An 8,082-nucleotide genomic window follows, 5' to 3' on the forward strand; every position below is an offset into this window, starting at 1 on the left:
TATATATATATATATATATATAGATATATATATATATATATATACATATATATATATATGTATATATACTTATGCATGTGTGTGTATATGTTTGTGTGTCTGTGTTTGTCCCCCCGCCCCCAACATCGCTTGACAACCGACGTTGGTGTTTACGTCCCCATAACCTAGCGGTTCCGCAAAAGAGACCGACAGAATAAGTCCTGAGGGTTGATTTGCTCGACTAAGTACGCTGCTCCAGCATGACCGCAGTCAGGTGACTGAAACAAATAAAAGAAGAAAAGTTGTCGATCGCTTGTAATACAATCCACATAAATGCGGTATAATCCACATTTTCGGTCATTCTTTTAGGGCTTCAAGGGCCGCACCATTTCTTTCGTTTAACTGGCATTTTAGAAGCTATCGTCTGTTCTTGGATTGTAATCTTCGAAACGTGACATGACCTAAAGATCAAGTGTCGAAGACAGTTTACACTTTATGCCAAATGTTAGCATCATTGTGTCTAGAGGCACAAGACACGAAATTTTTGGGGAGGGTGGCAGTCGATTAGATCGACCCAGTACGCAACTGGTACTTAATTTATCGACCCCGAAAGGATGAAAGGCAAAGTCGACCTCGGCGGAATTTGAACTCAGAACGTAAAGACAGACGAAATACCGCTAAGCATTTCGCCCGGCTTGCTAACGTTTCTACCAGCTCGCCGCCTTCAAATTTTAGCATCATTGCCATGCTAACCTTCGTTTTGGCTTGTATGTATGTATGTATTTTATGTATACGTGTATGTATGTGTGTATGTTTGTATGTGCGTGCCTGTATGTCTATGTATGTGTGTGTATGCATGTGTGTATGTTTGTGTGTGTGTGTGTGTGTTTGTCTTCTAACACTGCTTGACAACCGGTGTTGGTTACTTTACATCCTTGTCCACTAGCGTTTGGGCAAAGGCGTCCGATAGAATAAGTAACCTGACTTTAAAAAAATAAGTAGTGAAGTCAATTTGTTCGGCTTTAAACCCTAGCATGGCCGCAGTCCAATGACTGAAACAAGCAAAAGATAAAAAGAGAGAAGCAAAGAAGAAAAGCATTAAAAGAAGCAAACTCGAAAGATGGCTTGAAATTTGCCATTTAATTATGAACGGAAAAGATAAGAAAAATTATAGGAATTTTTATTTTCACTTTTAATTCCTAAAACATCTATCGATTGTTTGAGCAGATGTTTTAAAAACCAGAGAACAATGGTTTTAGCAAGTTCAATGAAAGAAGCGGAAAAAGCAATGTGTGATTCAGCGATTGAGGTCGTCTGTTAAGTGGAGCCAGCAGCCGGGAAGGAAATTATTGTATGGACGAGGTCGGGGTAAGAGGCGAAGGTTTTTGTTTCTGATAAATCTCTATTCAAGATCGCATTCAGATGTTTCCTTTCATTGTGTTTTGCCACTCCTCATCCTTTAATATTCTTCGAACCTAATCTTGAAATTATATCCCCTTACGGCCATTCTTTCCTCGACATGAATACAATACAGGGATTTCTTTTTGAAGAAGCATGAAGCCATTTTTGTAGCTCAGTGTAAAAATGTGGGTTCTTTTGGTACACATCTCGAGACTGCCTTTGGTCCTATAGCACAATCTTCCCGATTTGGAGTGATTTCAGTTAAAACATTCCATCAAACTTTCTTGTGTATTTATGTTACAACCACCATCTGAATTAAGACAGAATTATTTTACTTAATTCTTCATTATTTTCAAATTAATTTAAACAAAGACAGTGTATTTCGGCAGAAATATGGTAACAAAAGGTTTAAAGTGATCTAAATTAAAACCTTCAGTCAAAATTTCACGTTAATTTATATTGCAAAACTAGTTTAATGATAACAAAATCATTTTACTAAATTCTTCGTTGTGGAACAAAGGCAGTGCATTTGAACTGAAACATTATAACAAAAGGATTTTAAGAGCCATTTTTTCTCAGGAGGAAAGGCAGTTGCCATGATGCTTTACAAGGATTCCAAGATTGTTTGGAAGGAAGCATTTAGGGTTTCTCAGATCAGAGGCCCGGTTCGAATTCTTGCAAAAGAGTGGACTCCGTTTAAGTAGCCCAAAGGCCAGGCGATAGTGTTAAATCGGGCTCTGAATTAAGTCAATTAACCATAGTGGGATTGGAACAATAGCGCAAGGAATACGCTTTCACGATTCTAGACTGCTCTAGTCTTGGACTTTATTTATCGACCCCAGAAGGATGAACGGCAAAGACGACATTAATGTGATATGAATATATGGGAGGACAGTATATATGGAAGGTATGAAAGATGGAAGGTATGAATGTATGGAAGGCATGAAGATATGGAAGATAGCAATGTATGGAAGACGTGAATATTTTTTATATGTAAGGTATGAATATAAAGCTAGCAGGCCATATACTCCAGCTACCAGAACAATGCTGTTTTAAAACAGCTTTGAAATGGATACCACTTGAGAGAAAATGAAAGAGAAGAAGACAGAAAACAATATGACGCAGAACACTCGTGACTGACATGAGAGAGGCCAATATCACATGACCAGATGCAGAGAAAACTGTAGCCAACAGAAGCCATTTTGTCAAATTGCTGACCAAATGTGCTCGAGAGGGTAGAAAGGACTCATTCTGATATTGATGAATGTAGAGAAGATATATGGAAGGTATATTTTACTTGTTTCAGTCATTGGACTGCAGCCATGCTGGGGCACCGCCTTGAAGGGTTTTAGTCGAATTAATTGACAACAGTATTTTTTTCTTAAGTGTGTGACTTAGTCTATCGGAGTCTTTTACCCAACCGCTAAGTTACGGGGACGTAACACAGGTTATCAAGAAATGTGACGGGACAAACACGGACATAAATAGACACCACACGCAAACATTTACACACACACACACACACACACAAATATACATATATACGACGGGCTTCTTTCAGTTTCCGTTCACCAAATCCACTCACAATTCTTTGGTCGACCTGGGGCTTTTAGAAGGTACTTGCCCAAGGTGTCACACAATAGCGCTAAACACAAGGTATCATGGTTGAGAAGCAAACTTCTTACTCACACAGCTGCGCATGCGCTTATACGGATATTTTTTTAAAGAAATATTTTTGATATATAGGCGCAAGTGTGGCTGTGTGGTAAGAAGTTTGCTTCCCAACCACACGATTCCAGGTTCAATCCCACTGTGCGATACGTGGGCAAGTATCTTCTAGCATAGCCTCGGGCCGACCAAAATTTTGTGAGTGGATTTGGTAGACGGAAACTGACAGAAGCCCATCGTATATATATATATATATATATATATATATATATATATATATATATATATATGTGTGTGTGTGTGTGTGTGTGTGTGTGTGCCTTTGTGTTTGTCCCCCACTACCGCTTGATAACCGGTGTTGGTCTGTAACACTATCCCTGTAACATAGCGGTTCGGCAAGACAGACCGATAGAATAAGTACCACGCTTTAAAAAGCACTGGGATCGATTCGTTCAACTAAAATTCTTCAAGGCGGTGCCCCAGCATGACCGCAGCCTATTTATTTAAAGAAGTATAAGACATGCAAGGTATGAATATTTGAATATATGGAAGCTCCGAACATATGGAAGGTACGTGTACGTGTGAAAAGCTTCCATTTTTTTCTCTTAGTATTGTTACTGTTGCCTTTAAGCGTTTTACCGTTCAACTGTTTTAATTTCCAATTCGCTAACCAAGACGCATTAACTCAACTTTGGTGAATATATTGACATTTAAAACATTCTTTTCCAATGAAACCATTGACATTTTTATCAGCAGTTTTTTTCTTTTTTGTTTAATATTTATATCTGACAAGAACTTAAAACAAAACAAAGCAGAATAACTAAATAAATAAGACATAAATGCCAAACAACAACAAAAAAGGGATTATCTTCGTTATTTTCCATCTTATTCAGTAAAAGGTATTATCTCCTTTCGTTAAAAATAAACAAATAAACAAGACGTATTTTCTATTGGATTTCCGGGAACTATCTTCTCATTTGGAAGCCATTAAACTCTCCAAAGATATTTTCTTGAAATTACCAATTTCATAATAATCTTGATAATCCATTCTACTATAAGCACAAGGCCTATGGTTCTGGGGGAATTGGGTGAGTCGATTACACTGACCCAATGTGCAACTAGTACTTAATTTATTGACTCCGAAACGATGAAACGCAAAGTCGATCTCGGCGGAATTTGAACTCAGAACGGAAAGCCCCAGTGATCACCCGGAACTATATTTATCAATCCCAAAGGATGAAAAGCAAAATTGACCTCAGTACGTAAGACGTTAAACATTCTTGCTACCCTGGGTGTTAACGATTCTGTCAGCTCGCAGAACATAATACCTTTCTTTCTTTCAATGTCACCCCACACTCTAACGAGAGAAAATATTCTTTCCTGCTCTAGGTACGAGGCTCGAAATTCTGGTGGAGGGGGCCAGTCGATTAGATCGACCCCAGTACGCAACTGGTACTTAATTTATCGACCCCGAAAGGATGAAAGACAAAACCGACCTCGGCGGAATTTGAACTCAAAACGTAAAGACGGACGAAACACCGCTAAGCATTTCGCCCGGCGTGCTAACGTTTCTTATTTCTTTATTGCCCACAAGGGGCTAAACATAGAGGGGACAAACAAGGACAGACAAGGACCACCACCACCACCACTCGGCGTCATACTTTCATGGAGAATATAGTTATGTGTTATTCTTGAGTGAAGAAGGTAGAACGTTGTTGTGCAAACAGTAGGTTCTTGGTTAATGAGTGAGGAAGATGAAGTTTTGTAGTGTGGACTGCAGGTACTAGATTAATGAATGAAGTAAGTGGAGTTTTGTAGTGTGGAGTGCAGGGACTAGATTAATGAATGATAGATATGAAGTTTTGTCGTGTGAACTGCAGTGATTAGATTAAAGAATGAGGAAACTGGAGCTTTGTAGTGTGACCTGCAGGTGCTCGATTAATGAGTGACGAAAGTGGTGTTTAGTAGAGTGAACTGTAGGGACTGATTAATGAATGACGAAAGTATAGTTTTTTTAGTGTGGACTGCAGGGACTAGATTAATGAGTGACGAGACAGAGTGTTCTGCTGTAGATACGGGGTGCTATGAAAAATGGAACTCTCTTTTCTTAAGACGTTAAAATCTCAATAGGAAATGGATTGGTTTTCAATCCTACATCTCACATTCCACTTACTAATTGTTTACAACAAACGCTGCAGTGTTGACCATGAAGTTGGTCATCGATATCAATGTGTGTCAAAGGTCATTGGTGTTATTACTTCGAAGGATATACGAAAATGCGAGGAAGGAAAAGCAAAAGTGTGCCTTACAAGAATAAAATTAAGACGCTTTGTGAAGAAAGAGCATCCTGTTGGCTTTCGGCTTTCCATGACAATTAACTCTGGGGGTGTAATTAAATGCGTATGTGGGGGTGGTTGGAGAGAGAGAGAGAGAGAGAGAGAGAGAGAGAGAGGTGGATGGAGGCATTGAAAGAAAGAAAGGTATTATGTTCAAACGTATGGTTGATAAAAGGTATCATTGTTTAGTGTTATGTTTACCTTGAGATTACCTACACACACCTGCACGCACCTGCACAGGTATACATAATCACATACATACATTTATATACAACATGATTTATGGCCACATACACACACACACGTACACACACATACATACGTACGTACGTACGTACATACACTTATATATACAAATATATATACACACACATATATACATACATACATACATACATGCACACACACATATACACATAGATAATCACACAGACACATACACACATGCATACGTACATGCTCACACACACACACACATAAATACACACATACATTTATGCATGTATACATTGATATATACATACATAAACATACACACACGAAGATACTAATGTAGTCACATGCTCATATGCACATATATGCACCACGAAACTCACACGTAAATTCCAAACGCATGCATACGTGCGTGCACACACACACACACACACCCACACACACGTACGCGTCCACACACAAACATGCATATACATGTACATATGTACACTCACCGACATCCATATGTTAACCTGTTTTACTTACCTGAAATTTGGCGGAATTCCTCTCTGTCTTACACACACACGTACCTGCATCCATACACTGACACACACATATATATATACACATACATGTACAGAGATACACACACACACACACACGTTGAAGGAAAAGCTAATGTTAGGAGTGGTTGAGAACGGAGTGGAAGAATGTAACCGCAACAGTAGCAACAACAACAATAACAGTTCTTTCTAATTCTGGCACGAGGTCAGTAATTTTGAGGGAAGAGGGTAAGTCGATTATTGTCGATCCCCAGTATATGACTGGTGCCTATTTTATCGAGTCCGACGGGATGAAAGGCAAAGTTGATGTGATACATCAGGAGCGGAATCAAAAAGGCTAAAGACCCCCTTCGGTTATGAATGACCATGGGATTGCATCTAGAAAGTTACCCTCCGAGGCACAAGTTCGGGGAAGGTTGTTGATGGAAGACCAGCAGTCGCCCATGCATACCAGCTACCCCTTCTCCATGCCACTGATGTTATCCAAGGGAAAGGCAAAGGGGCCGATACAGCTTGGTACCAGTGACGTCGCAACTCATTTCTACAACTGAGTGAACTGGAGCAACGTGAAATAAAGTGTCTTGCTCAAGAACACAACACACAGACCGGTCCGGGAATCGAACTCACTACCTCACTTCCATAGTCTGATCAGCATCAGTATTGAAACTTCGTAGTTCGTGTATTTTTCTTTTTTTACTCTTCTCCAGGTTTACAATCTTCATATGTGTCTCCCCACTTATGGCAGCCATTTCATTTTGAACGGATGGATGGATTAAGCTGGTCACCAAGACAAGTGACCCTGGGAAGGATAGAGTGCAGTAACTGATATCTTATACCGTTTATCTTTCACTTGGTTCAGTCATTAGACTGCGGCCATGCTGGGGCACTGCCTTTAAAGAAATTTCAGTTGAATGAATCGACTCTTGTAATTATTTTGTTTTTCAAAACCTGGTACTTATTCTATCGATCTCTTTTGCCGAATCGCTGGATTATGGGAACGTAAACACACCAACACCGTAACATATGGATTGTAGGTGATTTTTCTCTCCGTCTTCCTTTTCTTTTGGACTTTCCTCTGTCTCCTGTTTCTGAAGAAGACGCTTTGCTCGAAACATAAAACACCTTTTCTTTCCTTCCCTGAGCGTCTTATTAATACTTTGCATGTATCACGTCCTCGCGTTGGTGTTTTTTTCTACTTTTTTAAAAATTATATATATATACACACACGCACACGACAGGCTTCTTTCAGCTTCTCTCTACCAAATCCACTCACAAGGCTTTGGTCAACCAGAAGTTATAGTAGAAGACACTTGCCCAAATGCCGCGCAGTGGGACTGAACCTAGAACCATGTGTTTGGAAAGCAAGCTTCTTACCACTCAGTTACGCCTGCGCCTATGAAGTTTAATAAAATATATGTAAAACTCAAACGAAAACAATAACAGCAATAACGGTAGCACCGCCACCACTACTGCCATCATCATCTTCATCATCATCATCATCGTCGTCGTCGTCGTCGTCGTCGTCGTCAGAAGAAGAAGAAGAAGAAGAAGAAGCAGCGACAACCACATCAATGAAAAATCAAATGAAATACACGAAGAAAAGCGTATTTCAAGATTCATAAATATTTGGAACATTAAAAAATGTTCTTTGTAGATTTCTCAAACATGCTGTAATGGTGTTTATACAGCGAGGCGCGCGCGCATGTCTGCGTCTCTGTACGTTATTCAAGTATATTTATTACACACACACACACACATACACACACACACACATATCTATGCATACATATACGTTATCTACGCATTTGTATGAGCGTATGTGTGTGTGTATGTTATATACATAAGTTACATATATATACATACACACACCTATATACTTACATGTACTTACATATATATGTGTGTGTGTGTATATATATATATATATATATATATATATATAT

At 39.2% G+C, this 8,082-nt stretch overlaps 1 protein-coding gene and 1 long non-coding RNA gene across 2 annotated transcripts in view; both read right to left on the reverse strand.

Moving 5' to 3' along the window:
* Nucleotides 1-8,082, reverse strand: part of LOC106874793 (ras-GEF domain-containing family member 1B) — a 171,474-nt gene that overhangs the window by 101,956 nt on the left and 61,436 nt on the right. The gene's annotated exons all lie outside the window — the stretch shown is intronic.
* LOC128249681 (uncharacterized) overlaps nt 1,147-8,082 on the reverse strand; it is a 24,541-nt gene continuing 17,605 nt past the window's right edge. The window contains exon 2 of the long non-coding RNA XR_008265795.1: nt 1,147-1,690. This is a non-coding gene — a long non-coding RNA (uncharacterized LOC128249681). The remainder of the gene's footprint in view (nt 1,691-8,082) is intronic.

This window comes from Octopus bimaculoides, chromosome 17, assembly GCF_001194135.2.
Source record: "Octopus bimaculoides isolate UCB-OBI-ISO-001 chromosome 17, ASM119413v2, whole genome shotgun sequence".
NCBI classification, from domain to species: domain Eukaryota; kingdom Metazoa; phylum Mollusca; class Cephalopoda; order Octopoda; family Octopodidae; genus Octopus; species Octopus bimaculoides.